This window comes from Aptenodytes patagonicus, chromosome 7 (assembly GCF_965638725.1).
Source record: "Aptenodytes patagonicus chromosome 7, bAptPat1.pri.cur, whole genome shotgun sequence".
Classification (NCBI taxonomy): domain Eukaryota; kingdom Metazoa; phylum Chordata; class Aves; order Sphenisciformes; family Spheniscidae; genus Aptenodytes; species Aptenodytes patagonicus.
In genome coordinates this window covers 31,852,206-31,866,562 of record NC_134955.1, presented here as the reverse complement: position 1 = coordinate 31,866,562, position 14,357 = coordinate 31,852,206, and the positions used below count along the sequence as shown (strand labels likewise).

The 14,357-nt window shown below is 39.0% G+C and overlaps 1 protein-coding gene across 1 annotated transcript in view; it reads right to left on the bottom strand.

Moving 5' to 3' along the window:
- Window positions 1-216, bottom strand: part of MIDEAS (mitotic deacetylase associated SANT domain protein) — a 65,844-nt gene extending 65,628 nt beyond the window's left edge. Inside the window, exon 1 of the mRNA XM_076344706.1 lies at window positions 190-216. The gene's annotated coding sequence lies outside the window, so the exon portion shown is untranslated. The remainder of the gene's footprint in view (window positions 1-189) is intronic.
- Window positions 217-14,357: the final 14,141 nt, after the last annotated feature.

The following is a 14,357-nucleotide window of genomic DNA, read 5'->3' as shown; positions in this document are numbered from 1 at the left end:
TTTTCTCCAGACCAGCAGGGCAGTTTCCCTTCTAGCATGTGTTGCTTTATAGGGTGAAATATAGAAGTAATTTTTGCACTGCTCGCTCTAGTTTGCATTTCTTTCACAATAGTTCCTGGCTTCTATGCAGAACTTTTTACCAGGGAAGCTCAAGATGCATGGAAACAGGAGCCCAGAGAAGTGACTTACCCGTGACTACAGAACGTATCTGATGCATAACCAGATTTCTCTGATGAGTCCCAGGTCAGTAGTCTAATTACCACACCCAATCTTTTCCTGTCACGGTGCAGAGAATAACAGTGAGACACATGGAGGTGAAGAGCAAAATAGTAGCCACAGGTACTACTGGTAAAGTCTTTTTTCGTTCACAGCCGAAGGTACCATTTGATGCAACACTGTCTCAATAGGACATTCAAGGAAAACTCTTCTATACTACCATCAATACATTTGCTCTTCTAAACTCCTGAATAGACAGGAGCAATAGGTCAATAACTATTTAAATCAATACAGAAAGAATAATCACAGCTGTTCACAAGTTAGCTACTATGTAAAGCAAACTTAAATAATTGAACATATAATGACTAAAACTGAAGTCAAAGGCATAAAACCCATTAGTTTAATTTGCCCTAGTAAAGACTGAAAAAACAGATTCTATAAACTGGAGTTATTTCCTTCTCTGTTATAAGATGTTAGGCAATCAGTGCCTCCCATGAAGCACAGCAGATATTGATAAGATTGAAATTGCTTATCTCAACTTTCATTTGGGAAAAAAAAAAAGAAACACCAAACCAAACCACTCTTCTATGACTGTAGATCATGTCGTAACAGCAAAGTGTAGCTTCTCCTTCCAGACAGAACAAATGCATGTTGTACTTCACCTGTTTGGAGTTTGGGAAGCAAAATGATGAGCAGCGTCTCATGTTTCACAATACATAATCACATAAAAGCAGCAGACAATGGCAGAAATGTCATCATCTGGCTACAGAAGCTAATATTGCGCAGACCAGGGAGTATGCTTTCTACCCTTGCCTAGGAGACATTTTAACATTGTTGTTTTTTGATAGTTGCCTCCTGAATAATGTATAAGGTAGATAGGAATCCTTTACTGAGCCAAAGACAAGATAGTAACCACAAAGACAAAGCTGAAACACACTGTAAGATGCAAAATCCATAGGAAAGGACGGTACTTCTTCCTAAACGTACCAAATGGGATAAGAACAAAAACAGGCAAGCCTGTAGGTACACCAGCCAGTTTATAGATCTGAAATAGAAGCAGCACACTTCAAAGACACCATGACATGAGGAGTGTTTATAGAGCTGTACGCTATTGTTTATCTTACTGAGCCATAAACAGTTTTACGGAGTGTATTGTAGAGGTTTTGCCATTATGCACTCTTCAGTTGTTTCTCTGTTCCTCATGTTATGCAGTCCTTACATCTCCAGAACCAGCCATCATAATTTTCTTCCTTGCAGTAGCAGCTTTTGCTATGCTTTTTTTAAATTTTATTTTCTTTCTCCTTTTCTCAGCATATGCTGAGACTGCATGCAGGCTGCACTTCCATCAGTTTTACAGTAACAAACTTTAATACACATATATTCCCTGCTATGTTGTTATTTTATTACTACATTGAAGAAGGAGATTGGAAGATTTCCTAGCTATCACCATATAAAATCTTAGGTTTCTTTGGCTTGTACAGACACATCTTGTGCTGTAACAACATCGACTCATATCATTAATAAACTGGATTGCACTGAGTCAGAATTTGGATTAAAGACTATGCTTTGCATACTTACGTTTGCAAAACTGGGACAGGCGCTCAGTAGGTGGCACTCTTTTCACCAAGTCAGAGCAGAGCCAATACCCCGTCCTCTTCCTAGACGTCACGGGTTGAACTTGTGGGCCAGCATTATGGGAGACAGTATGGAGCCATTAGTTCTCCCTGAAATTAAGTATAAAATGAAGGTCTTAACCACTATAGCTAGTAAGAAAATAATTACACCCTTTGTAATCGAAGTTTCAGAGATTCCAATAAGCCTAAAACTTCCATCTCATAATCACACTGAAATTTCCTCTAAAATTTCCATTGGATGCGATATTTTTCTTCAAAAATGAATGACAGCATAAAACAGTAATGAATAGCTGCAGTGTTTATCCCACAAATATATTCAATGCTTGAGGTCAGGGCTGCCTCTAGACAGGCTAGAGGAACCTAGACTGAAGGAACCGCATGAAGTTCAACACAGACTAATAGAAAGCCCTGCACTTTGGCTGGCCTAACCTTTTGCCATTGCACAGACTGTGACCAACAGGCCACTCAGCACCACTGAATAAGATGTGGGGGTCCTGGTGGACAGTGGGGTAAACACCAGCCAGCAGCAAAGGCTAACAGCATCCTGGGCTGTATAAAGAAAAGCACAGCTAGGTCAAAGGAAATGATTATTCCTCTCTACTCATCATTTGTTAGTCCGCGTCCGGAGTACTGTGTCCAGTTTTGGGCACCCCAGTACAAGAAAGATGCTGATAAACCTGAGCTGGTAGAAAGCCAAGATGGTCAGGGGCTGGAACAGATGTCCTGCAAGGAGAGGCTGCGGGAAACTGGGCTTGTCTAGTGTGGAAAGGAGAACAGGTAGGAGATACTTAATATCAGCCTTCCAGTAGCTAAAAGACTAGATCTTTACCTACAAGAGAAGGCAAAACCAGGCTCTTTATTGAGGTGTACAGTGGGAGAAAGACAATGATCATAAATTGAAACAGTGGCTGTTCCAACCAGCTAGTGAGGATAGTGAAGCAATGCAACAGGTTGCTGCAAGAGGTTGTGGAATTTTCTTTCTTGGAAGTTTCCAATACCTGACCAAGAAAGACCTGACTACCTGACAAAGCAAGCCCTGAGCAACGTGTTCTGAATTCAGTGTTGACCCTGCTTTGAGCAGGAGATTGAACTGGTGACCACCCAAAATCCCCTTCAACCCGAGTGATTCCGTAATTCAAGAAGCAAATCCCCTTATCTCACATAAGAGGGGGCTTCATTAAATGATAGTAAAGTAGCCTGAAAAAATCTTACAAGAAATACAAGTGATTGTATGTGTTTCAGGTTGGTTGGGCTTTAGTTTTGAGGTTATGAATTCAGAAGACCATCAGCATAAATACAAAGAAACCCATTGCCTCATAGTCAGCATTTTTTCAGCTGCATTATTACAGGAGAAAATGCTTATAAAAATGCTTTTTTTCTTTTTATACAAGATTAATTACTCCTTACTACAGAGAAATTTGACTTTCCCCAATATCAATGTCTGTCTCTCACCTTTGTCAGAATTAAAATGAAACACTCAAGGTGTTACATTTGAAATATTATTCTAGGGTACAACTTCTCTTGGGAAACTTGATGCAGTCAGATAGAATGTTTGGAAAGAAGGGGTTTGCCTTTTTTTAAAAAAGTTTGCAAAAAGAAAAATAAGTCTTGCATATTTATTTCACTCTTCATATCTGAGTTTAAAATTAGAATGCTGAGTTTGCTTTACTAATTTGAGCAAGAATCAGCTTCTTTGATCAACTTTGGGAAAAATGCATGTTTATTTATAGAGCGTGTGTGTAAATACATATGTACACACACACACACACACACACACAGTGTCATGAACTGGCTCCCTGAGAACCAGGATGAGACCTCATTACATGAGGGAAAGGGAGGGACACTGTGGTTGAGAGAAGAAACCACATGTAAAAAAAAAAAAGTTATTCACATTGCTTAAACACTACTGAAAGAAGCTCAGACACCATGGTGAGAAAGTCAGTGTAAGAATCTATGAAGTACTGAATTATATGGCATGCTGAAGACCAGGACTGCTGAAACTTTCTTCCTAATTTTGCTAGGTTGGATAGCCTTAAACACACTTCGCAGTCCTTTCTGCATTTTCTATCACTTTTCCCAGAATCCCACATACTTTGTTTGTTTTACAAACAATAGTCTGTGGTAACATTATTCACTGTTTACAACTGAGAAAAAAACAACATTTAGAGAAGCTAAGTGGTGAGCTGAAGGCCACATGGAGGTTCAATAGCTGAGCTTTGGTTAGCTCCATATGCTCGAGTCCACGTGTAAATTCATCTGTCACACTATACTTTTCCTGTATTTTAGGAGCTCAATCTACAGATTATACTGAACTACAACATGCCCCCTCATCTAAGTGTCACTAGTCTACGCATACAGTTATAGAACACCAAATGTTTCATGCTGCTCAATTGACTGAACAGTGGCACAAGTCCTTCTGAAAATTAGGTTCGAATTACCTTAAGCAGGATGATATAAAAAAAAATAAACAACACCTAAAATAAGACAATTTTCAAAAAGCTGGCTATAAACTGCTTCTGATTATTTCTTAAATATTTAGAGATTATATTTTCTTACCTGCTGTGTGAGAGGAACTGTTAGAAAAGGAACTAAAGAATATATGTAGTATTCTATTTTAGAACTCTGAAAATGTAAAGCACTGTAAATTCATTAGCTCTATGAAATATTATTAGTATTAATATGCATACATTGGAAAAAGTGCATAGACTAATAGCTCTCAACAAGATCAAGAAAACTTCAGATCAGTAGAAATAGTCCTGAAAAACATGATGGGCAAGAAGTATCAAGAACTGGTGGGCATACACATATTTTTAATTCTAATACATATTTTTAATGCTATAACCACTAAATGGTTTGACGGCCACTATTATAACAGATTTCAACAAACCTTTCTGGAATTTACCTCTCATTATGCATTACAAGAGTGCAACATCTTTAAAAGGAACACACTTTACTACTATGGGTGTGTATGTATGTCATTTCCAAAACCTTCAAGTTTTGGAAGTTTGTAGACCTGCTTTCAGAAGCACTTAATGTTGATTACTGCACCATATTGGTTTCATAGTGAACGCTTTATAAAATATGAGAGTAGTTCTACAGTTTCTGTGAAATTCATATGTAAAACTGTCTAGAAATCAAATAGATGGATTTTCTTTTTGGTAATAGATACTCTGATTAAGACTTAACTGAATAACTGTTGGGGAGCCCCAAGGGCAGGGGCTGCTCCCCAAGGGCCTGGGGTCAGGAGCCAAGCAGATTCTCAAGGTTGGCAGGGCAGGGCCTTCACCAGCTGGGGCTGGTCCCACTACCCCCAGTGAGGAAGCCAGGGGGGCAGCCCCAAACCCAGGGCTTCAGGCACCCCCATGGGGATGAGGCAGGGCTGAAGTTAAGCTGGGAAGACAAGTTCACCGGTCCCCTGTTGGGGGTCAAGTGTTGGGCACAGGCATGGCTGCGATGCAGCTGCAATGTAGCTCAGGCCGGGCCACATGCAAGAGCCTCAGCTTAAAGCAGCTCCCAAGCAAACATGGCAGAAGCCTCCACTGAGGCTTGTTTTCGCAGGTAACTTCCACTAAGGCTTCTCCTATCTCTTTTTTCCCCCTAGACAACCAGCTGTGCTTTCTTTAAGTTGGCTTTGAGCCCAGGCAGAGAAAAACCCTAGAAGCACCCAGAGTCTCAACAACAACAAACCAACAAGAAAAAAAAATATTGAGAGCATTTACTACAGAGTAATATTCACAGCTTGATTGAATTTAGTGTAATAACAGAAATAAAGACTGGAATTCAAAATGAGCTGGAATATTTTTCTGTCTTTATGTAACATTAATGCTACATACTAGGAATTATTTTTATGGATGACAATCTAGGCTGTTCCTTTAATATTCTGAGTAGACCAATTTCTTATTGAAGCACAGAGTAGTTAATGAATTTGATCATTAGTCTATTTAATACCCTAAAGTGCTTTGGTTCAAGTGCTTATATTTCATTTTCACATACATTATATTCCTCACAGGTACACCAATATGAAGGCAATGCTCTCTCTTTCTCCTTTGTATGGAAAATACAATCAAAGTTCAGCTCTAAGATTATTTATCTGGACTAAAGGATTCTCATTTGTGCAGGAAGTCACGGGCCGTATACCACCTGAATAGCTCCTACAATATCCAGCCCACTAAGAGGAACTGTCAGATCAGAAGAAGAATTATTTAAAATTTCCTTATGTCCCACTGTCTGTCCCAGCTACTGACTAGGACTAACGACAACTGGAATAAAACAGCAATCCTGAAGTTTCATGCTAAGAATATCTTTGCACGCATGCCTTCCCAGCGGCACTGAGAAAACAGAAATGCAACTGAGTTACAGGAGTCCTTAGTATTTCTGTTCTTTCAAATGTGTCATCTAAAATGTAATGCTTTTTCAAATTACACAACTGCTAATGCATTTGGAAATTTAAATTTTCAACGGTTTATGGTGGAAAAACAAAAGCTTTCAGTTCCTTACTGCATTTTTTTAAAAAGCATTTCTGCTGTCAAGCATCATTAAAAATAGTATCCCTTGCTGAAAAAAATCTATCCAATCTATCCATCACACACAAAAAAATCCCCAAATAATGAAGAAACTCAGGCAGAGATGACAATTTTCTAATAGGTTTACATAAATATAACAGTTCATGCCCACAAAAATAAGATTATTTGCCCTATTGACATCAAGAAACTACTCATAACTAATGTTGCATGGTATATAAATATCTGCAGGATTTGGAGCCTTATTCAGTATTATTATTATGTATATTTTTATGTACAATTTGTATATATCTATGCATATATGTACATATATAGAAGAGCACCCTTGAAGTCATCTCTTACGGAGAACATCAACTAGGAACTCCTTCTGAGCTTCAGTAGCTGATATATTACAAGTAGCAATCTCAAAGCCCATTTCAAATCTTTTGACGCTGACAATCATTCAAGGAGCTTTCAGCCCAAACAGGCTTTAGTGACAATGACTTAGTACCATTGCGATTAAATTGAAACATACGCAGTATAAATCTAGGGGCAGGGGGGAAATCAAAAAGCAAGCATTTGGTAACATCAGGCTCCATAGGTAGCATATGGTACACTATGTCTCATGGGGACTCATTCCTATTCCATCCCATAAATAAATTATAGAAGGGGAGGGGGATATAAATCAATCACAATGGGAGACATCAACATGTATAAATAAGATATATATGACAGTCGTGTACCAAATACAGAGGATAATCTGGAACCACATAATTATGCACCTTGATGACCTTATCTGTCCCTCTACTCCTTAATCCTTCTTTACTGACACTCCATGCTTGCCTGTGCTGGCAGTTTGCATTGGTGCAAACCAAGCTGTAGAGCGTTTCCTGTCATCACCATTACGCTGCAGTGTAATTGGTGAACTGCTGTGCAATTTTTATTCTTCTCGGATTCACGAGCAAGTTACATCATACCGATTTTCATGCCTGGACTCCAGATGTATTTTGGCAGTCCTCCAAGCTGCCTTCCAATGCCAATTTGTGTCCTATCCCAACCAGCTGGTCTGTTTATCTCTGTGATCCCTGAACATTCCTTAATTCTGTTATAAAGTACATGCATGTTTGATAATACAGAAAATCAATTCAGTTCCTCTCTGAATGTTTATCGGTACAAATCTCATTATGGAATTTCCCCTTTTTTCCTCCCCCCTTCTTTTTTTTTAGTAGAAACTTGGCATTTTTTTTTTTCTTGTCAATGGGAACCTTAAAAAGGCTTGTGCTCAAAGTACAATGTACAGCCAGAGCTATTTTGCAATATCTACATAGGGCAGAAAATGCAATTTCAAAGTGCTAGCCCTAGCTAGGATGTGGTATTCCAAGGCAGGAATGCTTCCCAAATATGGATGTGGTTATATTATTATATTGTCCACTGAGCATTTGACTTACCAGAAATACACTAATAATGCTCAACAGAAACACATACCTTCACGGCTGTCACAAGATTGCTAGCCTGAAGAAAATGGGAAGCAGCAATCCCAAGAGGCAGTAATGATGTCTCTTAAACTCTTAAAACCCTTACAAACTAATCAGGATCTTTCCTCCCTTGCAAATGCATGCTCCTCCCTTATCTCCCCCCCTACTCCTGCAGAGTCTTCTATAGCTCCTTGAAGACACAGTGGACTGAGAAAGCAAAGGAAACGAGCTGGAGGAGGCTAATGTAACTGAGACCTACAGTAGAACAGACACAGGAATACACATGATCTACGAAGGCAACAACTGAAAAGGTATTCAAATGCCAAGCAAGACCACTTCCTCTAGCATTATATATCTGCTGGATTTACCATAGCCTCTGTTTATAGGTACCTGTAAGTTAGTTTCTTTGCTCTTTCCTCGCATGTATGAGAGGCATCCTCCAATATCACTACTGCCTCAAGCAATACAAAAGCAATCACTATCTTGGCCTCAGCAAGATCTCCTCCCCACAAGAAATGCTCTGAATATGCCTATGTTGTCTTCATGGTGCCACTCTAACAAGAAACAGCAGAAATCCACCATGCCCAAGGCAGGGAGTAGCAAATCTACTGTCCACTAGTAATCACTGTGGAATCATGACATTGGGCTTTATAGATCAAAGTACATCAGAGAAAGGATGGAGAAAACTTACCACTTCTAGAGTCTCTCAAGAATGGGAAGTGGTTCAGGAAATTTGCACCTGAAAACTGCAGGGGGAAAACCAGCCCTATTAAAAAAAAAACAAAAATAAAACTAAAACCACAGACAACCCTCAAACCTCCCATTATCATGAAACAAACTATGAAAGTAAGGAAAAAGTTATCAAGCTAAAGGATCATAATTCTTAACATCTGCACTACCAAGAAAACAAATGTTACTGCTGTTCAATATCAGGTGACTACAACGGTTGTTTTTTTTTTTTTCTTCCCCTTTTTGTGAAAGTTTAGTGGCAGCTCTGGGAAGATACAGATTGGCTAAGGAGCAGAAGACATTAGAGGTTCAAAGCAACACAGAGGACAAGAAAGAGGAACTTCCTAACAACAAAACACTGTCACAATTCACTATGAAAGATTACTTCATAATTGCAGGGTGGAGCTTTGCTGCGTAGGAGGCACACAGAGAAATCAACAGGGACATACAAAATCAGATAATGGAGTTAAACAGGAGCATATTTTTTGAGAGCATTTTTTGTAAAAATTGCAACTCTCTCCTACTGCAGGCACTTCAGTCTCAGAGTCATCAGCTGTGGTTTGAATATCACCAGCAGACCCTCAGCCACAATTCTTCCAGTCTGTTCCAAAGAACAGCATCCTGTGTTCATTTCTCTGACATCCAAACAAAATTCTGTCATGCCATCTCAGATTCCAAAAAGTAGTGGTGGGAACTGTGAGAAAAGACTAATTGTAGAAATTATGTAACAAGTTCACTTGGACAGCTACAAATCACTTGATTTGTAGACCTGTGCTGGTTTTGGCTGGAGTAGAGTTAATTTTCTTCACAGTAGCTGGTATGGGGCTGTGTTTTGGATTTGTGCTGGAAACAGTGTTGATAACACAGGGATGTTTTAGTTACTGCTGAGCAGCGCTTAGAGTCAAGGCCTTTTCTGCCTCTCACCCCACCCCACCGGCAAGAGCAGGCTGGGGGTGCACAAGAAGTTGGGAGGGGACACAGCCAGGACAGCTGACCCCAACTGACCAAAGGGATATCCCACACCATATGATGTCATGCTCAGCATATAAAGCTGGGGGAAGAAGAAGGAAGAGGGGATGTTCGGAGTGATGGCATTTGGCTTCCCAAGTAACCGTTACGCCTGATGGAGCCCTGCTTTCCTGGGGATGGCTGAACACCTGCCTGCCGATGGGAAGGAGTGAATTAATTCCTTGTTTTGCTTTGCTTGCGTGCGCAGAAAGCTGCACAAAAAACTAGGAAAGAAAGGCATCCAAACAAGATCTCATTTCCTCAGTAGATGCACAAATTATCTCCCCAAAATGCCCTTAGAGACTGTCATTTAGATAGTCTTATGTACTGCTCAGAAATGACAGAAAGCGTCTTGACTACTGCCTACCAGCTATGCTGGGTAAACGCACTATGCAATTATAATCTGAAGCAGGTTTTGCTTAGTTGCCTCAGACCTTCCAGTTACCAATTGTTGATCAGCCTCTAAAAGACAACCCTCACTGTTACCCTGCAGTTGCTTAGCTGAGAGTCAAAACAGTTGTCATCTAAGTTTCATATGTCCAATAAAACACTTTAACACCCATAATAATAAGGGCAAGCACAGCCTCCTAGAATACAGTCACTAACACGATTAATTCCTTCCAGGCCAGTTGTACTTACCAATCCCTCTTCTTTTCCTTAGAGGAAACAGGTGAAAGTCTTTGCAAATTCTCATTTTCAGGCCAGTGGAATACAACAGCTGATTTGCTGATATCAAAGTTGTTAATAATTGACTGATAACAACCAAGTGCTGTAAATCTCCAGGACGGAACATCCACATGCTGAATGGATGAGAAGCATTCTACTAATATCCAGCAGCTCTGAAACAAGCCCTGCCCAGAGCTCCAAAGTATCTTGAGACTTTGCAAGTCTACATAGTCCTCTTTCACAAACCAATACTTGCTTTTCAGAAACAGCACTGTGGGAACATGATGCTAGTGCAAGAAAAGTTCCTTCTGAAGCAGCTTCCTCCTCATTCATTTTTCTCCTTGTTCACACCTGCCTTTATTCACCTTTTGTCAGCTTCCATCTTTCGTCTACATCCCAAATGTGTTTTTCCACAAACACATAGGTTGAAACCCACAAGATGGGACTTCTCAATTCTGTGTGATCAAGGATTAGCATACCAAGGAGTCTTACAAGGAAGCTATACTATGTATAACTTCACACAGCCCCAAATACATCCCTCATATGAACAATGTTTTTCTCATTCTAGAAGACCCATTTCTCTTTGTGCTTCTGTTAGCCATTAGCATTAGCTCTTCCAGCATTAGGATGCATAAATAAGAAAACAGGGCAGTTTTACAATGATTCTGAATTTCAAGTATGAACAAGAACAGAAATATGATGCAATATTCTGTTAATATTAGGATTTCCCCATGCAGCACAGTCTATCACCCACTGCTGCCTCCTGCTCTGGTGCAGCAATTGGTAGCATTTTCAACAAACGGTGCTCCTATGTTTTCTGTCCTCGGTTTGGACAGAAACACTTGTCCTGACCATTTGCTGTCAGCAATTTTAAACCAAAGAAACATAACTTAGCATTACTGTAAGTGTGATTGTGCAAAGATCATTTTGTGTTCTGAATAAGTCATTTGAACCTTTGTGACCACATTCCTTCCTTCCCCCCATTTTTCAGGATGGTCTGATATCTTGGATGCTCACATAATGCAGCTTAATTTATGATAACCTCATTTCTTTCTAAATTACAAATTTAGTTTCCTTTTCACTAAATGTTCCAAATTTCCATTTGCATAAGCTGTGAAACAAGAAAAAATAAAAATAAGGGATTGCTTACATTTAACAGTTTTGTTTCCAATCTCGCAGTATTTTTTAGACAAAGTGGAGAAAACAGCAGTAAGAAGAAATACTTTCAAGGTTATCAGTATTCTTCATTTAAAAACCCTTCAATCTTTCCTGTTTTGAATTATAATTATGCATTACAAAGCATGCACAACAACTACAGGGCATGACAGCAAAATTAAAATTTAAGCTTTTCAACGGTGTCTACAACAGATGAGTGGTGATGCTTTATATTAAATTGGGAAAATTCAAGATATTTTTGCTCTGATACAGACACGCATAACTGAATCTTAGAGTATGAAACATAAACCATACTTATATTAGTACCTCACTGGTTGCAGATTTCTGAAGGAGTATTAGTAGAACCATTTTTTTGTATAACTGGAAGAGATCATTAAATGGAAATGGCACACAGAGCAATAAAGACAGACATTTCCTACACAGATGTGTATGCTTATCTAGCAGTGTGGTTCTAAAACAGAAGTTCCTAATCTCCTCAGCTGTTCTGCAGTAAAAAATGAAAGATGTGATCCTCATATGATGCTGCATAGTGACAGGATAGTTTTCATCTACAATATGCTCAGGTCATTTATAAACATTAAGTAAGTTGCTATACCAAAATGTAACTTCACCACATTTAATAATACAAAAGTTACTAGAACATCACCTGACCCTTTTTGATTGGATTTAAGAAACTGTCACTAACAAACTAAAGACAACAGGAAAATCAGTCTCTGCAGCAAGCACTTTAGTATTTTCTTTCTTACGGATGAAAAAAAGGCACAGACAGAAAAGGAAGCAAAATTATGAGTAAAACTTTGTGATGATCAAACAGTAGTAAACACTGTCAGATTAAAATGATAAGATACTGTGCTCACTTTTCATGGATTTAAAAGGTTTTACAAAATACCAAGTGGTCAAAGATCAGGCCCAACAACATTTATGCAAAAGCCTTTTACCCTGTGTTCTCCTTACAAAAGTCAGATAACAAGGTGTGTTATTGACATATTATATTTTATGTTACTAACAAAGGAAGTTACGTACCTTAAAATGAATGTGACTCTTCAAGATGTGCCCTACAGATAGTCTTCTGTGTGAACACATATCAAAACCAGTAGTTTTGACTAGCAAAGTCTGTTTATAGAGCAAAGCTTCCTTACCATCACAAAAATTGTAAGCAACAGAGCAAATCCAGATCCTACCCACACCCTTTGGCCAGTCAGAATCCAGATGAAAGTTTTGAAACAACGACAAAGAAAGATGGGTCAGGGCATTCCCAAGCATCAAACATCAGAAAAACAAGTTACTATAAAAAGTAACAATTGCTTCTTATCTGTATACTTACCTGTACAGATGAAGCCCACTTTGTGATTAGCTAGCAATTAGCATCAGAAGGCATTAGTCTCATGTGACAGCTAAGCGGCCACCTGCAAAACTTTCCCACAAATATCTCTGCCTTGAGCTAATGCTCAGTCCATCAGGGATACATTGTGGGGTTTGTTTCTTCTTATAAAACAGGACCTGCATGAATAAAAACTGCAAAAGCAGAGACAATTCGGAAGTGGATGGCATAACTTGAGTTGGATGATAACTTGCTTTCCCCAGCTGTTTACCCTTTCCAACATTTTCAGCCAACAGGGAGCTGAGCTGCTCACAAATCACCTTTAAACTCCACTCTACAGCACGGTATGTCACTCTGACATAAAGTCAGCTCAGCAGTTCAGTTCAACCTTAATTTTAGCTGTCTCAAGCTAAAATTTTTCAGTTCGTTTATTGGATTACTTACACTGATTCAAATAGTCACTGCAAATGGCTGTAATGACCTAATGTGTTACTGTCCTCTGCTGAAGTTATTGCATCCACAGCTTAGCTGGCAGAATGAATCATCTGCAAGCTCTTAAAACATTTCATGCAAAGATATGTGGATTAGCTCAAATTACACTCAGCAGCAGTTCAGGCTGTTAGCTCACATTGCATCGAGTGAACAGGGAGCTTTCTCATTGTCTGTTCTCCTGGCTCAGCAGTGAGGGCAAGAAACTTAACTGAAGACTAGGAAACTAACAGTTTAGAAAACCAGAAACATCAAGTCTACCACAGATGATTTTGCAATAATTTTTCTTACTGCAGCCTGAAACACTGTTTTGCAATTTGTAGGACAAGTGAACTGGTTTTGTTACCCTAGAACATGGAGAGATATCATTCACGGAGTTCTTCCGTAAGGCCATTTTATCAATGGAGAAGGCACACCTTTTCTCAAGATACCTTAAGCGAACATTTCATCAATTCTCTGAAGAATAGTTTTAAAAATGTTTCTCTAACTTTCTGTACCCTTAGAAAAATACTTTGCCACAGTAGAAGATGACATCTTGTTTTCCTATCGTGTAAGAGACTTACTGTATCAAAAAGAAAGATTTAAATTCTGTTGGATTTGGGTAATCTAATTGATCATTCCTATCCACAGAACCCATGAAGGATGTTTCTTGAGAGACCTCGTAGACCACTTTGCTCCCTACACACAGGCAAAGAATCTGGTGTCATTCAGAGCTCATGCATACCCCAGAGGATTTTGATGGCCGAAACACAGCTGCACTTCAATTATGTAAGCAACATCTGTATTACTCATCTATACGGATTTAAAAAGACTACTTATTATTATAGTGACATTAATTAAAAATAACAAAGAAAGGGCACACATCTGCCAAGACTGAGAGTTACCTATGAAGATGGAAATGCGTAAAAGGTGAATTATTATTACATACTCTCACCAATATGACCCATGAACCCAGCAAATCTTGGAAAATGAACAGGTTTACTTTGTACTTTAAAAACATTTAAGCCTCACAGTATAGACAGAGTATGTAAGGTTTATTGTTTCCATATTAAGGGCAGGTAAACAGGAACAAAAAGATGATTTGGAGTCAGCTAAACAGTCAATCTTAAAGAAAAAAAAAGAAAGCCTCCAGAATGTGATTTTT